Source organism: Epinephelus fuscoguttatus, linkage group LG7, assembly GCF_011397635.1.
Source record: "Epinephelus fuscoguttatus linkage group LG7, E.fuscoguttatus.final_Chr_v1".
Classification (NCBI taxonomy): domain Eukaryota; kingdom Metazoa; phylum Chordata; class Actinopteri; order Perciformes; family Serranidae; genus Epinephelus; species Epinephelus fuscoguttatus.
This window is the reverse complement of record NC_064758.1, coordinates 44,622,888-44,644,955: the sequence shown is the minus strand read 5'-3', so window position 1 is coordinate 44,644,955 and position 22,068 is coordinate 44,622,888. Positions and strand designations below refer to the sequence as shown.

Here is a 22,068-nt window from a genome sequence, read left to right as displayed (position 1 = left end):
TTTTACTTGAAGTGAGGGATTACATGCTCCTCCGTGGGCTAATCTTAAAGCTCGTGAAATCCTTTTTAAAATCCGCTCTGCACTTTTAAAAACTCACAGTTCCTCTAAAAATAACCAGCTGGCTTTCCTAAGTCTTTGATGTCAGGCTGCTGCGCCATTTATGGGAAGACTTTCATTAAATAAGACAGGTATTAGATTAATTCAAGGTGATCCCTGAAAGAACAAACAAGCAAAGCCAAAACAATGTTCCTTTTCCTCTGCTGGAGTTCTCTAAACCAACCCTGTCCCTCCCTGCAATGTTTTTTTCTGGTGAAGGAAGTGCTACTGGTCGACTGGTGCTGGTCGTAGGTGGTAAACATAGATGATGGTGGATGCACAAAGTGTAGGACCTGTGTGTGGTCGGGGTTAGGGCAACAGTGAAAGGCTTTCCCTTTCATTAGGTCAGAAAAAGACAGCTCAGTTAAATATTTAAGAGGTCAGCTGTGACTTGAAGATAAGACTTGTTTACTTTGGTTAAAGGTCCAGTGTGGAGGATTTAGGGGGATATACAGGCAGAAATGAAATATCATGGTAAATGGACAGCGCTCTTCTTGTCTTTCAACTGTTCAAAGCGCTTTTACACTACGTCACATTCACCCACTCACACTGGTGGCCAAGGCTACCACACAGGGTGCCACGTGCTACTCAGGAACCATTCACATGCACCCACACACTGATAGAACAGCCGTCAGGATCAGTTTGGGGTTCACTGTCTTGCCTGAGGATGCTTCAACATGCGGACCGGAGGAGCCGGGAATTGAGCCGCCAATCATCCCATTAATAGACAACCCGCTCTGCCTCGGAGCCACAGCTGCCCTGAACAAATTTGTTTTCTGCAGTGTATAATCGAATGAGCATGTTGCACCACCATGTTTCTACAGTAGCCCAGAACAGACAAACCAAACACTGGCTCTAGATAGAGACATTTCTGTATTCGCATTTATGCATTGGTCACCACAGTTAAAAGCTGGCTGAAAGAGACATCTGCGGATAAATCGGCTCCTGGTGAAAACTTCCTGAACGTCTGGATCTTAATTAAGTTACCAGAGAAAAAATATGTAATATTAATGACGTGAAACTGCTTTATTCAGTGTTTTTTTTTTTGTTTGTTTGTTTTTTGGAGATTGGAGAGGAAGAGACCTCTGTGGATAATTCAGCTCCTGGTAAAAACTTCCTGAACAATGAACACTGAAGGAATTCTAACTGGGAGAAGTTTCAGCTGGTTGCAATCTGCAGTCCTCCCAGCTAGACTACACTGTTCCTTCAAAGTGAGATTATTAAAGTTCCACTTGAACACACCGCAGACTACAGCTGACGGCCAACCAACGGTCTGCACCTGCGTGAGAGGAAATAACTCACACCAGCAGACGGCAGTCATCTGTACTCATTATTCAAAAAGGGAGATCGGAAAACTGTGTCGATGCTAGTTAGCCAGTTAGCACATTAACAACACAATCCAGTGTTGAAAGAACAAATAATATTTACCATGCACCAGTGAACATCAACAAAAACAATTCTGAACTGTTTCTGCTGAAAAGCTCAATGGAGAAAAACACAATCTTTTTAACTTATTATATAACAAGTTTGTTTTGGTCTGACTCCCTCTTGACTTTAGCTCTTTGTTTACTTTCCTCACTTCTGTTTCTCTCCTCATGTGCTGAGCTGAACTGCCAATCAGAGTGATTTCATTCACTGACAGGCTCCACTGTCCCCATGTCGATTCAACACGCTGAATCATCCAAAAATTAAAAAAAAAAAAAAAAAAAAAAATCTGACAAGGGAGGGCCAACGGTGCACCGCAAAACTAAAGTGTCAGATGCTCACCATAACAGCTCAACATCAACCAACAGTTGACCGGTTTTTTGAGGGCCCTAAGAGCCAGTTAGCAAGTTTAAAACAACTATGGGAGCTTATGAAAATAAGAGATGTAAACGTCCACCTGCAGGTTCAGACCGACTGTACTGACAGCAGCTGGAGTCCTTGAAATAAGAACAGACAACAAGGGCAGAGGAGGTTACAGGAGGTGTCATAACTTATCAATCTCTGGATGTAACCGCCTGGAGTCCTCCGCCAGGGCTGCTCTTAAAACACACACACTAACACACACACACTAACAGATGCAAACACACACACACACACACACACACAGACACTCTAACACGGGGTGAGGGGCAAGGAGTGACAGCTGGCTAATGTAGACCCCCTCCTACATCTAATAATTACGCAACCTGTCCCCAGCACACACTCTCTCTTTCTTTCTCACACACACACACACACTCAGAAAGACAGGAAACGTACATGACCCCCATTTCAGCTCCTATTGTTGTCAGATCCTCGCCTCTCTCGTGTGCTGTTGATGTCAATTACGACTCTTGATTCAAACACACACATCTGCCCTGCGTCATGGTCACTAAAACCCCTTTTTCACTGCACACAAACCTGCAAACACTTGCACACATCTGGCTTTTGTCTTTAATGGGAAGAGGTGACAACTGGCATTCAGTTCCGGGGCAAATGCTTTTGCAGTAGTCACGGGCATTTACTGATTCAAGCTCCAATCGGATGTGACGGAAACACAACACCTGGATAAACACATTGATATGAGCTCCTTTATGAGTAAGATGCAACGACACACCACCACAAAATACGGTCTGTCTCTGCCCAAGCAGCACTCAAACATCATTCTAATTTAGTCCGCACCAAACTTAAAAAACAAACAAACAAACAAAAAAAAACAGAAGAAGATGTGTGTGCACGGATCTAGTCTACTGGGAAAGGGAAAGCAGTCTATCTCCTATTTTTAGCGGGCTTTCGCGGAATTTGAAACATGTTAATTTTGGTAGAAAAGGGGATTAAACACGCATACATTCTTGTTTTCTGTCTTTGTGAGGACGCACATTGACATAATGCATTTCCTAACCCCAACCATCACCCTGGCCTAAACCTATTTGTAACCTGAGCCCTAAAACCAAGTCTTAACCCTCAAACAAGTCTTTGAAGAAGGAGCAGCCAAAACGTCCTCACTCTGTTCCTAAATTTTGTATTTTGGTCCCCACTATGTAGCACGTACAAGTACACACACACACGCACACACACCTGCCCCCGGCCCTTGGGGCTGCTGTTACCTGCCAGGCTTATTTACAAAACAAATGACCCAAACAGAACAGTGGGATGTAAAGTGTGTGTGTGTGTGTGTGTGTGTGTGTGTGTGTGTGTGTGTGTGTTACTGAGAGAAAGATAACGACCTGCGGTAGGGGTTCTCCAGATGTAACGAGGACACAAGACAGACACTGTAACAGTCACACAGAAAATGATTGATGGCTGATGAAAATGTCCCAGCATGCTCCAGCTCTAATAATAACGGCATCGGTACACACTTGGGTTTTAATTCATGTGGACTTCCTTTAATTTAAATATTCATGGACCTCCTACTGTGGCGCTGAGTTAAGGAGGGGGGGGAGGGGGCCAGCGCTCATTAATGAATTAAGTCTTAATCTAAAGACGTGTGATGGCGGATCGTCTCGTGGAGTGTGTGTGTGTGTTATTACTGAGGCTGCAGCTCAGAGACACTTGACCTCCGCTGACAGAGAATCCTGTCTGTTAGATTTCACTGTGCACAATGACATTTAGCGCCCAGTATTGTTCACTCCTCATCGTCCCTAACGCATTATGGCCTCTTGAATTAAATCAGACAGGGAGCCATTAGAGGAGAGGAGAGTCCATTTAGGATTTAGAGCTGAGAGAAGTGCAGGAAGAGTGTTCACATCCTGTTGGTGCTGTAAGGTGGGGCAGCCTCCACATCCAGGGTGGAGTCTGTTCTATAACAATACTGCATGCTCTACCTCTTTGGTTCTGTTAACATCGGTTTTGTTTCCTCATTGTTTGGAGTCCCACGTGCAGACTGTATGCTGTTTATATTAAAATCATTATTATAACTGTAGAGTTGATTAGTTGATCAACAGGAAGTTAATATTTGATAATGGATTCATCTTTTCAATCTGGTTCGAGCTTCTCAAATGTAAATATTTGCTGGTTTTCTTTGTCATTATTTCATGAAGAAAATTAAATATTTGTAGGTTTTTGACTCTTTCAGGGAAAGAAACAGTTTGAAAACCTTTTTAAGGTTGCAAAGTCATTTACTACCGGCGCTTGGGCAGTGATTTGTGGCACGCACCAATGAAAAGTCGCCAGTCGCCATTATTGTTTAATGGCACCCCGTGGAGTCAGGAGGAAACGCAGCAGGACAACAGCAAAAGTTAATGGAAGTCTGACTAGGGTGGGCAGGGACACGGTGACTTTCATCCTGGAGGCCAGTGTTCGCTTTTGTTGTCCTAAACCCAACCACATGTGTGTCTTGGCTAAACATAACCACATGCGTTTGCTGCTTTCACAAATGCGCAATTAACAGTCTGTGTCAGCCTCCAGAAGTGAACAGGAGGGCTGGGCGGTGAGCTTACCAGCCTCCTACTGCCGACATCGGGTGAGAGTGAAACTAGAAGACGCTGCTGAGTCTGGAGTGAATGTCTGTCAAGTGTCTAACTTAAAACTAGCTTCACTGCGATGAGACAGCTGCAGCTGGCCTGACAGCAGTGCTTTGGACTGGACTGGAGGTGGAGCAAGAGATTTGAGCATGTGCAGTCGGTGCGCTGGCTAAAGGTGCGGACACACCAAACCTTCCCTCCGGTCATGCTGCAGCTAACGCTCCGCTAGCCACTCCCAGCTAGCTCCGGTTTGTTATTCAGGTTAAAGTGGGAAGAAGCAGCGGGTCTGTGGGGCAGCTGAGTGAAGTGGAGCCTGAGGAGGAAGCACCGGTTAGCCCCGGTTTCACTACAGGCAGATTCACTCGCTACAGGGGCGAGGAAATAACACCTGAACAGCCAATCAGAGTGATCTCTCTCACCGACAAGCTCCACTGCCGATTCAACATGCTCAATCGGCCAAAAGTGCCAATGGTGCGGAACACACCACAAAAACTAGGCCAACAGACGCTCACCGATGGCCCAACTTTGGTCGACGGCCGACCGTCAGCTTGGTGTGTCAGGGCCTTAAGACAACAGTGCGCAGTAACAAAACAACAGGCTGCAGGCAGATGATGACATTTTCGTCACCCTCCAGACCCTCTTGGAAATTATGAATTGCTGCCAGGAACGCTCTCTATATTTCTCAGTATACCAGAGTTTTGTGTCAGGTGTCCGTGGCAACTTTCCCACACAGGTGCACCAGAAACGATGCATTTAACATCAACCAGACAAAGTGAAAGGCAAAGAGATTAATTCATTTATTTTATGTTCATTTCATCATTTTTGGTGTCTTTTCCTGTTTGTTTTGCTTTCAAGAACTGTTTCTGAAATGGATGAACTCAGCTCTCAGAGGAAGGATTAAAGTCAAAGAAAGACGTGGAGAGCTCGTGGGGACGAGGGGAGATGTAGCCAGCTCACCTGCAGATGGAAGTTTTTAGCACAGTCAACAGTGTCTCAGTAATTACTCCCACTGCCTGAGGGGGGAAACAATAGATCCACACTGCAGCTTTAAGGACAAATGGTTATTAAATTCCAATAAAAGAAAACCAGACCTCTTAGAGATTTGGGAAGGGTAGTGCTGCGTTAAAAGAAGGACAGTTCAACATCTGTTGTATTTAATCATCTTACAGTAGCCACAGAACAGAAGTATCATGTCAGTGTCACTTTGTGGAGCTGCCTAATGAAAAATGCCATATGTCAGAATTTATCAGCAGCTTTTGTAGAATTAGGAAATGTCAAAAAATATCAAGCAGATAAAACAATTTTAAGTGAGTTTTGTGTGTCTCGTGACAGAGTTCAGACCCTGCGGGCGGCCATGTGTTCGTTCTGTACCACTTAACATTAAACATACTGTACCAATTTCCTCTCCGCCCCCCAACTCCTCCAGAGTCCTGAGCCCTGAGCCGTCCCACAGAACCTGAGGGGCTTTAGAGGGCGGGCAGGTGGACCAGCCGGTCCACAGGGAGGCCTGAGGGGAGGAGGGGCGGGTGCAGGTGGGACGGTCTATTGGGAGGCCTGAGGCGGGGAGGGGATCAGGGGGGCGGGGATCACAGAGTGGAGGAGACGGAGGAGGGGTGCAGGTGGACTTATGGTGCGCGACAGAGCGAGAAATTAATTCATTGATAGATTCCGATCTGCAGGAAAGAACTGGGAAGTGTGGATGGAGAGATTAAGCAAAGGCAAGGAGGATGGAGGAGATATACTTCCCCCTCAGTGCGCACACACGCACACACACACACACACACACACACAATGAGGCACGTGAAGACGAGGAAAGAAAGAGCTATTCCCAGTTTGTCCCTCCCAGTTGGCTGCGTGACCTAAATTCACCTAAATTCATTATTCATTACATACTTCACATTTACTACTCCACACACACACACACACACACACACACACACAAATGCTGACCATGCTGGGAGGTGGGCTGACCAATCTATAGATGATGTCATCTGTGTCTGTGTGTGTGTGTGTGTGTGTGTGTGTGTGTGTGTGTGTGTGTGTGAGTCTGTAGATCACGCTGCTGATGTCCTTCACATCAGGCTTCATGAATATGTAACACAAATGTCATTTTAATAAAGCACCACTGAGTTAAACATGTCTCGTGTGTGTGTGTGTGTGTGTGTGTGTGTGTAATACTCAACACATAACGGTCTAACCTCGTCTGGATTATGTTAATGTCAACATAATGAGAATACAGACTGTTTCTGCAGACGCCTCACTGATAACACATTTTATTTTTCATCCCTACAGTGATTTCTGCTCTCAGCTACTGAAACACGATTCATGTTTTTACGTTTATGTTGAAGCACATGGTTATGGTTAGGAAAAGATCTGACCTAAAACACGAGACCCATCACACCAAAATCACAATCTTTCCCATCAGTCCTGGGGTTTCAAAAAGTATTCAACAATTTCTGCAACCAGGCTTCCTCTTCACCTGATCCTACTTTCCTATAATTCAACTCCGTAGTGTCTTTGAGACTTCTCCTGCCTGGTAAACACCCATGTCTGTCAAACTCCACTTCCATAGTTTCTGATGCAGCTTTCTGTTAAAAAGTCTGAGGTCATGTAGCCGGTGTAGGCAGTAGCCCAGTGCATGTGGACCTGGCTTGGGAACTGGAGGGTTGCTGGTTCAAGTCTAACCAAGTGGAGCTAAGTGTGGAGCGGTAGCCGGAGAGGTGGCAGCTCCCCTCAGTGCTGAGCTGCCTGTGAGCAAGACACCAAAGCTCTAACTGCTCTGAGCTGCAGCGACCTATCATTCTTGCAACTTGCATTTGACGCACGTGTGTGTAAAAACAGCCAGTTCTCATTCCCAAGTCGTCAAATACCGTCTCTTTGTTTCTGTGTCACTGCAACAGTGTCGCAAGAAGACACCTTTCATGGCGGTATGATTCGCCGCTGGACAGCATCAGTTTGAAATGCCACCACTAAAGGCCCTGACACACCAAGCTGTCGGTGAGCGTCTGTCAGCCTAGTTTTTGCGGTGTGTCCCGCACCGTCGGCAGCTTTTTGGCTGATTGAGCATGTTGAATCGGCGGCAGAGCTTGTCGGTGAGAGAGATCACTCTGATTGGCTGTTCAGGTTTTATTTCCTCGCCCCTGTAGCGAGTGAATCTGCCTGTAGTGAAACCGGGGCTAACCGGTGCTTCCTCCTCAGGCCCCACTTCACTCAGCTGCCCCACAGACACAGACTTTGGATCCAACCGGAGCACCGAGCCCTGGTTTGTTATTCAGGTTAAAGTGGGAAGAAGCAGCGGGTTTATCGGGCAGCTGAGTGAAGTGGAGCCTGCGGAGGAAACACCGGGACCGTCTGGATGTAATAGTCCGTGGAGGTGCTGCGGTGCTCGGCTGCACAGATAGGAAACCCCTCGGCTGACAGGATGTACCACTCTCTCACTCCGCTCTCTCTCACGCAGGCGCAGAACGTACGTGCCACTTGGCCGTCGGATGTAGTCCGTGTAGTGTGTTCAAATGCAACTGACACAGGGCGACGTGAGGCGACGTAGACGACGCAACAGTTGGCTTTCGTCACCGCTAGTTCTTTGATGTCGGTTTGGTGTGTCCGCACCTTAACAGTGGAACATAAGGAGATGGAAAGTTCCTATAAGACAGACGGGAGGGGAGGTGGATGGGTCCAACAAACCCTTGACTTTCACCCAGGGCTCTCTGGTCACCTCCTGTGGAAATGTTGAGCCAAACCATAATGATTTTTTCTAAACCTAACCACGTGCTTTTGTCGCACAAAGAAACATAAATACAAGGTGTTTTGCCAACGTTTAAGTTTGTTTTGAGAAAGACTGTCTGTATCTAACAAACAGGAACTGTACTTTTCCTTAAAAAATGATCTTGTATTTAGACACAATGTATGCTGCAACAAGCGTAAACTGACACAGCTTCACAGCACTTCAACAACAGATACAGGAGGATACCTGGCGTGTAATATTTAGACATGAAGGTCCACTGACAGAGTTGGTTTGAGAACGCATTGGTTTAAATATATAAAAGTGGAAAAAATGAACTCCCCTGAGGATATAATAAAGCAGTATCATTATTGCAGAGCAAGCCATGATGACCCTGATGACATCGGCAGAGTTATTTTCTTAGACTTTAGACTTAGAAAGCCTCTTTAAATTTTTGGCAATAAAATTATAGAAACTGAAAAACAAAAAGTGATTTATGGCCTTTCAGAGAAGGGCTCCTCATAAGATCGTATGAATGAACATTTTGTTTGAGCAGACACTAAAATCTGACATTTTTCCACGTCTGCAGTCAGTTTCCTGACGTTTCTTTCTTTTTTTTTTTTTTTTTTTTTGGATGCCCACTGCAGCTGGATGTCTCATTGGCCGAATACGAGATGTGATCTTAACATATGCACTTCCCAGCATTCAGTCTTCAGACAGCCGAGTATCTTTCCGGTGAGGTGACACTCAGTTTTTCCCTTTATGACACAAGTCACCCCTGTGGTGTCATCATTATGTCACCATGACCTCCACACACACACACACACACACACACACACACACACACACACAGCCACGTGTCCGTGTTAAGCTGTCTTTGTGTCTAACTAGACTGGGACTCCCTGTGGATGACAGCAGATGAATAACCCAATAATCATGAGGAGGTTTCTCACCCTGGAACATCAACCGACGGTCCTCCGACCCCCCGCTGCCGTCGCCTTCCTCCTCGCCTTCTTTGTTTCTTTCTGTTTGTCTGTTCCTCCATCGTTACTCACTTCTCTGTCATTCTGTTTGCGTGTGCAGCTTCTGTCTCTGGCTCCACGCACCAGTGATGTGTCTGCAGTGACACTGCTCCAGGCGAGGCTTAAACATTAAAACTGTCTTATCACCTTCCACCATAAAAGAAAGGCTGTGACACCGAGACGAGCATCCCGACCTCCTTAATTAAGACACTGCAGATTTGTCCAAATAATGTTCTGGTGATGGTTATGATCACTGGCTGAGATTTTTAGCTAGCTGGCAGCATGGCTGGAGGGCTGGACATGTTGGTCGGTCCAGACTGAATTATTTCAACAGCTATGAAATCTTATACAGACACTCGTGCTCCCAGAGGATGAAGTCTTCTGACTTTGTTAATACTCTGGCCTTTCTTCCAGCACCACCATGAGGTTCATATTAGTAGTATTGAGCGAAATGTCTTAGGACCAATGGGATAGACTGGGTCAGACATTCATGCTCCCCACAGGATGAACTGCTTTGCCTGATAACACACAGAAGTGTCAACTCTCCATCTGCATCTTAAGTCTGACTTTGCATCCATTCTAAGGGCCAGTTCATAATCTATGTGTCCGTGTGTCTGCGAGGGTCCGCACAGACCACTGTGCACAAGTCTACGTGGAGCCCATTTTTTTACGCAGATTGTAGGCATAGCAAACGCCGACTGCACATGATCCAATCTCTGGCTCCACACTCTAGTTTGGTCCAAAACACTGCAGGCAAGCCGGCCACAGCCCTCTCACCACAGTGAAGCTGGTTTTAAGTTAAATATTTTACAGACATTCACTCCGGACAGATCAGTGCTGTCTTAGTTTGACTTTCACTCAAAGTCAGCAGTAAGAGTACACTGAGCTCACCTCACCTCACCTCACCTCACCTCACCCAACTCTTGTATTTACCACTTACTAACACACCCAGATCATGTGACTCCTGCATGTATGCAGTCAATCAGACCCAAACTGGCCGAGGCGCTCTGAGCATGCTCCACAGTTTCCGCCCCGGGCTTTGACCCGGAAGTCCAATAGCATTAAATGTGTAAGAGAAGAAGAAGCCGGTAACAACATGGAGAAATCTACATCCAGAGCCTTGATGGTAGCAAGGGCCGCGCTTTGGAAAGCAGAGCTAAATGGTAAACAAACATGGCAGCACACCGGAAAGGTAAGACAACACGTTTACATGTGGTTTTCTATATGTTCTCTGACATTTATCCTAACGATATGAGCCGGTCTTTGTGGAAAAAAAGCTTGTTTAGTGGACTAACTTTGCACTTGAAGGTTGCCCGTTCACTTACGTTTTAACAGATCTGACGCTACTATGCGCCCCGGCTGTATCTATGCTAACGGCTAACATGCTAACTATTATTTTTATGTCACTAGTCACTTGAAACAAATTTAGGATGATAGGAGACAGGTTGAAATAAACCGAAATTTCCCTTTAAATCCACAACAGAAGAGACTTGATGATCATTAAAATTAGGTGGGGAAACAGTGGATACATCGATATCAGTATCAGTTATTGGTCAGATGAGCTTTTACACATCAGCATATAAGATATCTGCAAAAATTCCACTATCGTGCATCCCTACTAGAGACATGTTTACATCTGCCTGTCACAGCACTCAATTATACAGTTGTGTCATTCCTGCCTTTCAGACGGGATGGGGGAGACGTTTTACCCGCCAGTCCCACAGCACAACCCGACGCCTTTCACATTCAAATCAGCTCTTATTGGCGTGACATTGTTTAGCCACCTCTGGATTACCCCCTCCTCCAACCACACACACACACACACACACACACACACACACACACACACACACACACACACACCTCTGCAGACACAATGCCAGTATCATGTGTTTGTTTCTGATTTGCTTCTCTCCACACGACAAACGAAGCCGCTGCATAGGAGCGCATAAATCAGTCATTAGTGACGGTATGTTGCTGGATAAACAGCGGCTCCCGCGCTGGGTGGCTTCCTGGCCCCGGCTGGGGTCTATTAGATTTAGCTGAGGGGCGAGAGGCACCAGCTGTGAGAGGCCACAGAGTAACAGAGCGCTCAGGGCGGCATAAACAAGACCCAGGGCCATATATCTATCACTGCCTCCACACAGAGCACACACAGAGTGAGTGCAGCAGACAGACAGAAAGCAAAGAAGCGCTTCCTCAAAATTAGTGACAATAACAGTAAAAAAAAAATCTACATGAAACAGGTCATATTAGAGAGAAATCTTGGTTTATAATGATGTAATCCTCTTACCAGACAGTAATTGATTAATCTTATCTAATCATATTAACACAGTCGGATTAAAACATGAAACCATCGACATCATTAGTGAAGAACTCAGAATACTGCTGTTCAGCCTCGGCCCTGCTAACAGAGTCAACTGCCCCAGCTAGTGTAACGTCAATCAATACAAGACATGATCATATATCACGTGTGTGTGTGTGTGTGTGTGTGTGTGTGTGCGCCATTAAAACACTGCTAAAGAGCAAGATCCGTGAGCAAGACTGACTCTGCCTCTTGTCTGGTTTCATTTCTGCCTCTATAAGAAAGAATCAGAGATGCGATGCCTGTGAGCCTCTGTACTGATACCAGTGTTTAAAAAAACCAACTGTACTGATGTTGTTTGTTTTGCTTTTGTTGTTATTTATTCCTACTTTTGTGCTGAAACAAAGAAATCTACATTATAAAGATGATTAAACTGTTTTAAAGTTGTTCAGTCCTTCATTACGCTATGTTTTGAAACAACCTTTTATATATGTGTGTGTATATATATATACACACACACATATATATATATATGTATAAAAGGTTAATAAACCATAATTTCCTCTCAAATATCTATTTTATACTGCTGTGAAAACACCAACAGCTTCTCCTTCAAATGGCTTGATTCATTCACTTTTCTTGCCAAAACCAGAGACCATTGATAAACAGAGACGGCCCACTTCAGATCCATTTCCTGTATCTGTGTCAAGTGGGTTTGCCACCAGTGTAAACACCACCACACCGCCACAGCTAAAAAAAAACCAAAAAGCCTGTGCAGGTGAAGGGAAGTGCAGAGTCGGATGATAATTCTCTGAATCATTTCACATGCACATAATCATTTCATTATTCTTTAACCCTTTGAACTCTTCAATAGAAACGGTCTGCCAGTATACATTCATATTTTTGCTTTTTCTGATGTCTTTGCTGATGCTTCATGTACTTAATCTCTGTACAACCTGAGCGAAAAGGTTACATGAGTCAATTTTGATCCAAAGGTTTTTTTAACCGTCGCCTCACGTCGCCCTGTGTCAGTTGCATTTGAACACACTACACGAACTACATCCGACGGCCAAGTAGCACGTACGTTCTGCGCCTACGTGAGAGAGAGCGGAGTGAGAGAGTGGTACATCCTGTCAGCCGAGGGGTTTCCTATCTGTGCAGCCGAGCACCGCAGCACCTCCACGGACTATTACATCCAGACGGTCCCGGTGTTTCCTCCGCAGGCTCCACTTCACTCAGCTGCCCGATAAACCCGCTGCTTCTTCCCACTTTAACCTGAATAACAAACCAGGGCTCGGTGCTCCGGTTGGATCCAAACGGACAGCCGGGGCTAGCTCAGGGACTAGCGGAGGCTAACTGGCTGTGCTTCCCTCCGGTCACGCTGCAGCTAACGCTCCGCTAGCCGCTCCCAGCTAGCTCCAGTTTGTTATTCAGGTTAAAGTGTGAAGAAGCAGCGGGTCTGTGGGGCAGCTGAGTGAAGTGGAGCCTGAGGAGGAAGCACCGGTTAGCCCCGGTTTCACTACAGGCAGATTCACTTGCTACAGGGGCGAGGAAATAAAACCTGAACAGCCAATCAGAGTGATCTCTCTCACCGACAAGCTCCGCTGCTGATTCAACGTGCTCAATTGGCCGAAAAGTTGCCAACGGTGTGGGACACACCGCAAAAACTAGGCCGACAGACGCTCACCAACGGCCCGACTTTGGTCGACGGCCAACCGTTGGCTTGATGTGTCATGGCCTTTTCCTTAAATGGTTGTTTGACTGCATTTCCCCTCACGCTGCCAGGCAGCGTTACACAATAATGGCGACTGTGACACCGGAAGTCAAGCGCTGGTATTCGAAGTGAGACTGGGTTTATTATTTACATAATTTAGTTTTTGAGATATGCTCATTTTTATGAGCAGAGTGCGAAGGCATTGTTACAGATTCATCAATCACCCCTCTCGCACCACCGTGTTTTTGTACCACATGCAACGCAGCGCAATGACGTCAATACAACTGCACAAGCATTCTAGGTGGTTTTTATTTTGATTGATGTGTACAGGAATGATGCAAACAATGATTTCCAGCAGCCATTAAGGGAAAATGATGGCATAATTACAGCAAAAAAACGCATTTGTAAAGTAACATAAGGTCATTATTAAGTGATGACAGGGAAGACAGAAGCTTTAGCTTTCTGCTGCAGAAAAAATAAATGCTCTTTCTATTATAGTTTTTATCTTACATTGATATATAGCTAAAAATATACACACAGGATTATGGAATAAGTGACGTCTCGCAGCCATTAAAGAGAAACATCAGCATAATTACAGTGAAATACAATGTTTGCAGGGCACGTAAGGTAAGGTGACTTCAGGTCATGACATGATTACAGAGAGGACAGTCTTAGCTCTCTGCTGCAAAGACAGCGAATGCTCCGTCTGTTATGGTTCTTATTTAAGATCTGTTTGAACAGAATCATGCAAACAACGACCCCCCCGCGGCCATCTGTTTTTAAAGGGTTAATATAAAGATAGAGCAGCTTTAAATGAGTTCTCCCAGAATCACACAGTGAATAAAAATAACATGACTGATTGTTTTTACTCGTCTTGATAACACCGCTGTCAAACTTAGTGAGGCTCGAGGCAACGACCAGCCTCAATACAGCATTACCCTACATTACAAAGCACAGCTCCACTGAAATGTTTTCACCATCACACACACATCATCATCCACTCGCCTACACACAGCCTCTCTCGAGCCCACCACATCCACCCACACACACACACACCCGCCCACCACCACCCCGCAGCTCGTCTGGCTCGCCTCTTCAGACTCTTCACAGCTGCTGCCAATCCACTGAGAGCCCTGACTCCCAGCAGCGTCAACAGCCACTCGCATCACACCTAATCCCTGCTGGCAGGTAGAAGAAGTTACCGGTGCTTTGATTCAGGCTCTCCACATAATAATCTCATCCTCTCGATCGTTGAGGTGTGAGGTCACGCCCGGCGGCTGCTCTGCAGCTCGGGAGGACCGGCCATAAAAACGTCTGCAGGTTGGTTTAGGCACAAACTCTCCCATGGAGGTACCTCAGAGATGAACTGTTGGCGTGAGAGCAAACTCTCAGTGGCCCTGAAAGTAAACGCACTCTCACCTGTATAGTGACTTTTGACTCAAAGTGCTTTTACATGACAGAATCATATTCACCCATTCACCCATCCATTCACTCACACACTGGTGGCTGAGGCTACTATACAACTACCACTACTACAGGGTTTAGTAGCTTGTCCAAGGATACATTGGAAAACGGGCTGAAGGAGCCGGGGATCGAACTGCTGATCTCCTGATTAGTTGCTCTACCTCTGGAGCCACAGCCACATCTAATTTATAAATGTATAAAGCTCAAATTTGTATAAAGCTCAAAGTACAACTTAAGAACCCATCACAACACAAGCCAACACGCAACAAGACAAAATACAGGGAAATGAGGAAAACACTGTCACTGATTTGACAACACGCGCAGCATTAAAAAAAAAAAAGACCACAAAATGAGGAAGTGCATCCAAATACAGGGTACACAAAAATACAGAAATGAGTCACATTGCCTTTTGCCTACATTTGAAATATAATAGGTTACACACCACTAGTTACTCTGCTGAAAATGTAACAAGTAATTTGAATCACTTCATCAGTGTAACGTAACATATTACATTTGATTGATTTCATGTAACTGATATTTCCTCAGGTTTTCTCTGCTGGTGAAAAAGCTTCACACTGTACAGTAATGTTGGAGCACCTCTCTGATTCCAGAAGCTATAAACTTTCAATTTCCAGCAATGAAAGATGTTCTTGTCCGACCATGCCAGGGCCGTCCACCTTGGCATGGCAGACTCATGCCTAGAGCACTGATTTGATCGGTGAAGAGAACCAATCAGGTTTCAATTCAGCTGGTTGCAATCTACAGTCCTCACTGCTCGATGCCACTAAATCTGACACACTGAACATTTAATAATATCTTTTTCTAGGTATCTGCAACAGATTACAATTATTATTTTTATTTTTTGCAATTTAATTACACATGTAACTAGTTACTCCCGTACACGGCTAGCTTAACAATTCAACTCATGGTATATAATATCTGAATCATGCAATCACAGCGTCAACAGCTCATTTTCAAGAAGTGACTTAAACAGATTTATAACTCGTATTCTGTGTTCTGTGCTACTTGGTTGTTTCCTGTATTTGCAGTGTTTGTTCTCAATGCTTTTGTTTTGTCTGTCTGTGTTTTCTTGGTTTTACTGAATTGACCTCTTTGGGCCACCGTACAAAGATGTTCAAGAATAATATTTAGGTAAAAGTCCTTTCAGATCAGCGTCTGCCATCACGTCTCTGTGCCCTCTGTCCAAGAAGCCACTACTCTATCTCCAAGTTCCACCGCTCCCAGGTGGGAGATCGCATTTCTTTATTTCCACTCAACTCAGAGAGCCTCTCTCTTTATCCCGCTCCCCTTCCATCAGCAGCACCCCCGCCCTGAGAGAACAGGAAGGAAGGTTTAAATTAAAAGGAGATTTGATGCTTATCATATTATTCAATCAGTCGGTGAAAATGTCAATTTGCATTGTGTGTAAGTGTGTCTATGTATATACATGTGTGTGTGCAGCCTCTCCCATCCCTTTCCATCTTTCCCCCATCACCATGGTAACCCCCTGACTCCAGCAGCACACAGCAATATTCCTCTCCCCCATCCCCCACGCTGCCCCTCCTTCTTTTCTCCCATCCCCCACTCCGTCCCTCCACACCTCTCCCTCGCTTTCTCTTCAGTGCCACTCCCTGCATCTCCTCGAATCACCTCTCCCTCCCTCCTCTTCCTCTCACACACACAGTTTCTCTTCCCATTGTCTCCCACCTGCCTCTCCTCCTCCGTTTGACTCGGCTGCTCCGCGGTATGTTTTTGGGGGAAACATTCCTCTTTTTTCGTGCAGCTTCTTAAAGCGCAGCAACACAAACACAAACTCATCAATATCTCACAGATACAAAGAGACAGATGGTCGGCTCAGGGAGAAGTTACGGCATCACTGCAGGTACGAGGAGATAAATACGAGCAGGAAGAGAAACAGACGGAGGGGAAACAAGAACGCAGCCATTAACAATCCAAAATTTAGAGCTCCTTTAAAAGATGCTCTCATAGTTTTCTAATATAACAGACATTATTTTCAAGTCTGGATTAATTAGTATGAAGCTGCCCGGACAGCTTGTCAGCCACTAAGTTCAGTATTTTTATATATATATATATATATATATATATATATACACACACATATATTTAAGTGTTAGAAACTGAGAAAAAATACATTAACTTGAGCATCTTGACATACAAAAAAAACACTAAAACACTAAAAAACATTAATATAAAAATGTTAAAAAAATAATACAATGAATGAGCTACGTAGATGCTACCGTCTTCAACTTCCTTCTTTTTTAAAGTGCTGTAACGTGAGTCAAAGACGAAGCAGCGGCTTCTTCCATTTGAAGAGCTGGAATCGAGGTTATTACATTTACCTAAAACTGAACTGAAAACTAAATCTAGGTGTTTAAAAAAGCATATTAGTTATCTGAAATAAATATAAAAACTAGACTTTAGAAAAAAACGAAAACTGAGACGATATTGTGTACTTACAAAACTAAAGTAAACTAAACTAAAACTGAAAATATAGACTTTAGTTTTAGTCTTTGTCAATTTGGGCAAACCCCCACTCAATACTATATAAATAAATAAATATAAACACAACCTGAACTGAAAAAAAAACCAACTGATTATTAAACGATAAAACCCCAAAACTGCACTGAAAACAAAAATCTAAATGAAACTGAAATAAAAACTAATTAAAAAGTACAAAGCTGGGAACTACACCCTCAGAAATAAGGTTCCAAAAGGTTTCCAGAAGAAGAAGAAGAGGAAGAGGAAGAGGAAGAAGAAGGACAGGGTTCTTCAATCATTCCTGAATAAGTGTGGGTGTTAAAAGATCCTCACCCTAAATATTCAAAGGTTTATCCATGTTTCAAGTTTCACTTTTAAATGCAGATGTACTAAAGTCTTTAGAGCCTTCCTGGGTGAGTTCTAGATGAAATCTTTGGGATATAAAACAGTTCTTGGTAGAACCCCCAGCTTGGCTCTTGTTAGCATCCTTAGCAGGTGGAAATGTTTTGGATGGGACCTCCAGAGACAGTTCTGGACGGAACCATTATTCCATAAATAGGTTCCCTGTAGAACCTCACTTATACTGTTTTCTACCAACTTGGACAACCGACTAACTTTGAAGACATCGAATTCCAGCACTTGGTCAGTGACTGCTGGCGTCAGACACTGACAAAAAAAGTTGTCCTTTCATGTCGGCATGAAACGCGCGGGTTGCCGTTATTGTCAAACAGTACCCAGTGGTGTCAGGCAAAAAGCAGCAGGACAACAACGTAAGTTAAAGGGGCAAAAGTCAGAGAAGGGCGGGTGAAAGAGGTGGTGGATGGGTCCAACAACCACTGACTTTCACCCAAGAGGCCGGTGTTTGTTTCCACTAAGATTCTAAACTCAACCCCTTGTGTTTGTTAAGGGAACAAAACATCAATTTGCAGTGTTGTACCGACGTAGTGCTTTTATTTTGAAAGAGACTGTATGCAAACTGTACATTTCCTGTGAAAACAGAAGTGTATTTTGGAAACAGACAATGCATGTAACAGGTTGAAGTTGACACGGCGTCCCAGAACATCAACAACCAACACACCCAGGGTACCTTGGACGTCATCTGTGGACGTGGAAAGTCGATCTGTGACATGGAACTCATTCCTTCACCAAATTTTGAACCATTCAGAGCATTTCGACCAAAAAGAAATTGGTTTAGAACTCAAAAAGTTGGTTCTCAGCTGCAAAACACAATGACTAATATGATGCTCAAAACAGTTGTAGATAAATGATATGCTGATAAACTGATCGACTCAGCTTTATGTGCAAGTGTTTTAATTTTATTGGAAGAAAAATACTGATCAGATTCACTGCAAATGAACCACAATCTGGGTGTTTCACAAAGATATGGATTATCATTCGCTCCCGATCAAACCAATTTGCAACTTGTTAGTCTTCATCCCTCTGATGCTGTGAGTCAGATTTCAGTTGCTGTACTTCATTATTATGGTCAGATATATTGTGCACCATGTGGTTATGTGTCATCTGAATGACTGATGGTACTGTGGGTCAGATATTTGGCTGATAAAGTGTCCTCTGTGTTTGAGGTCGCTTCATGAATGGACTCTTGTCAGGGTTCAACCACACTGGCCAGAAAAGCAGAAGTCGCATATTTGCCGGAGGATATGTGTGTGTGTGTGTGTGTGTGTGTGTGTGTGTGTGTGTGTGTGTGTGTGTGTGTGTGTGTGTGTGTCCCAACATGTGTGTGTTCACTGTACATGTTAAAGCCATTGAAGTTAGATTAGCTGTTTCTGAGGAGATTAAAACCCCAAACACTGAGGGGCTGTTAAGACCCTCCTACAGTCTCTAATCCCAGCTAATGGATGCACCCCCAACCCACACACACACACACACACACACACACACAGAAGAGAAGAAGGGTTGAAGACATGAAGAAGGAGAGCTGAGAAGAAGAGGAAGAAGAGGGGTAAAAGAGAGTAAGGGGCATTCCTCTCATTTCTCGACACAAAGGCTTCATTCTGTTCATTCTTTGGAGGAAAAATGGAAAAACAAGAGAAAAAAAGGGCCAAAAAAAGGAAAGATGGATCAGAGGGGAACCAGCGAGGGCGTGAGAGAGATGGATGAAGATGGATGAGAGAAAGCATAATGAGAAATACAGAGGAAACGAGAAGCAGTGACAGAGAGACAGGATCTGAAAGAGAGCAAAAGTCAGACTAATCTCATTTTGTGGGCCCAGACCTCCATCTGAACCCGCTGTCCTGAGCTCTGAGCTCTCAGTCTGGCTCCAAACTGCATCCTCAGCCATCCTCTAGGGACTTTTATTGACTCTATAGAGCTGGCAGGACAAGAAAAATTCATATTGTCCTTTCAATGCAAACACTATCGTACAAATCTAGATGGTACCAGGAGGTCAGACTGTCTGTCTGCGATACTTAAACAGTCAGATAGAAAACAACAGTTTGACTTTAAGCTCCAGTTAAATATCAGTACAGATACAGGAAGCTGAGAGGACGTCTGACATCTTCATATTATCAGTTCAAGATCATTTCCAAAGCGGGTTTAAACATTTTCTGTAAAACAGTTACATGATTTTTCTCCATGCAGCCATAAACAGAACAGACCCTTTACTGTTAGTTAACAGTATGATGTTTTATGGTGGGCGGCAAAACAGTTCTTCACAGACATTAGCTAGCGCTAGCTAACAAGTTCTGTTGTCTTATTTTAGACAGTGGAGGAAGATGATGTGAGTGGTGCGTTCGGAAACATTCAGTCCAAATGTCGGAGCGCACTCTGACCCAAACTGGACCGTTCGTAAATTGGGAGCACTGTCTGAATGTAGCGTTGGGTTATCCAGAGCAGCGCCTCTCAGATAAGCCATAACTTAACCGTTGGTTCATTCATGTAGAAATATAACGCTGCGTTTCTTCCACCAACAGGGCTCTCATTTTAGTGTAGAGCGTCAGACTGAATTTACCAACGCACCATGTCAGGTCACTCACTCTCCGGGACCGCCAGTGTTACTTGAATAAGTAAACACTGACCAACGTTGTTTTGCTGTGGAAGCTAACATTAGCTAATGTGCTAAAAGTTAACGTTCCAGAGAGATCCACTATTTGCTTTGCTATGGAAGCTAACGTTAGCTAATGTGCTAAAAGGTTAGCGTTCCAGAGAAATCCAGTCTTCCTCTTAATCCCTCCCCAGTTTCTGATGAGGTGGACATGATAACCCTTAATACACATAACCTTATTCATCCCTACAACAGGAAATACTTTTTCCCTAACCTGATATGAAGTGTGCGCTGCACATGTGAGCATTTTTGATGATGGCCTCCGTCCAGTCCTTTGGTCTTATCACATTTAACCATAGTTGTCTTTGTTTTTGTTGACGGGCAGTGGCGGCTGGTTTTGAGCCATGACTCCTTCTATTCTGGCTCCCAATAACACAACAAGACAAACACATTTTAACACTCCTATGGAGCCTACAGCCCTGTGGGGGAGGGGCAGCTGCACCTCCAGCTGATAACATGATGTCAGAGTGTTGTCTCTAAAAACAATATCACTTTATGTTTTGGATGGAAAAAGTCACCGGAATTTAAAAAGGGTCACTACAATGAATCATCAAAGACCTCAAACGCTGCAGTATTTATATTGATTTAAATGTCAGTAAACGCAGCAACACAGACGGTGAGGTGGAAGCCTGATTGAACAAAATGTCAAATATTTTTTGGTGCACCCCATTTTTGGCTTTCGTTCATACAAACATTTTCAGTATGGATCCTTTGCATTGTGTTACAACTGAGACCTCTGGTGAAGATGCTGACTTTTTGTCTATGAGCAAGATTTCAGCAATTTATCCACATTTCACACCATTTTACAGGAGCGTTAACGTTAGCTAAATTAGCTAGCTTTTGTCTCCCTTTGTGTAACATGAAAAACCCATTGTTTAAAAAAAATGACGCAAGTGGTCAATTTGTCATCGTTGGCTGCGTATGTGTCCTCTAGTCCGTCAGTCTGGACTTTGTAAAGTATGAAAAAACACTAATTTAAAAATCCCACCAGATGGTTTCAGTCCACTTGACCACTGCCAAGCATGAGAGGAGGAGGAGGAGGAGGAGGAGGGGGGGAGAAAAAAATTTGGCAAAAAAATCCTCCTACGCCTTCTCCCTCCCTCCTCCTCCTCCTCCTCCTCTCACATCCTATTCCCAGTCCAGACTTTCTTTTCATCTCTCTCTTCTGCCACACTGACTCTTTTTGGATTCACTCTCTTCTGGACTAAATCTTTCCTCCTCCAGCTTTGATAAACCTCGGCTTCAGCTCGTCTTTCACACTCTAATATCGCCTCCCCTGCTTATCAACTTCCCCTCAGTCCTCCTCCTCCTCCTCTCAGGTTCTGGCCTAATTCAAGGCAGTCCACTGCCAAACCACTCACGGTGAGAGATCCCCACAATGCAAACAACAGACAGGGGAACAGAAATGTTTGTGACGTTGCTAAGAGTGAAAAGAGGAATTCAAGAGTAAACAGTCAAAGAGAAACCTGGTGGAAAGTATGAAAGGGATGGACACAGCAGGAAGTGAAAGAGACAAAGTGAGATGAATCCTCTCTGTCCTTTAAACAAAGCACTTAATACGTCACTGTGTTGACACCTGAATAATCACCTCAGTCATTATTTAAGCAAAAATGCCAAAACGAGCTGCTTCAGGCTTCTAAAAATGTAAAGACTTCAGCTTTTCTTTGTCACACATGACAAGAAACTGATAATATTCAGGTGTTAAACTGCTGGTCGACAAACCAGTCGACATTTGAAGATGTCAGTTAGAGATGTGGGG

The 22,068-nt window shown here is 44.3% G+C and overlaps 1 protein-coding gene across 2 annotated transcripts in view; it reads right to left on the bottom strand.

Annotated features, from left to right (window-relative positions):
* LOC125892255 (neural cell adhesion molecule L1.1-like) overlaps positions 1-22,068 on the bottom strand; it is a 70,144-nt gene that overhangs the window by 47,089 nt on the left and 987 nt on the right. The window lies entirely within an intron of this gene.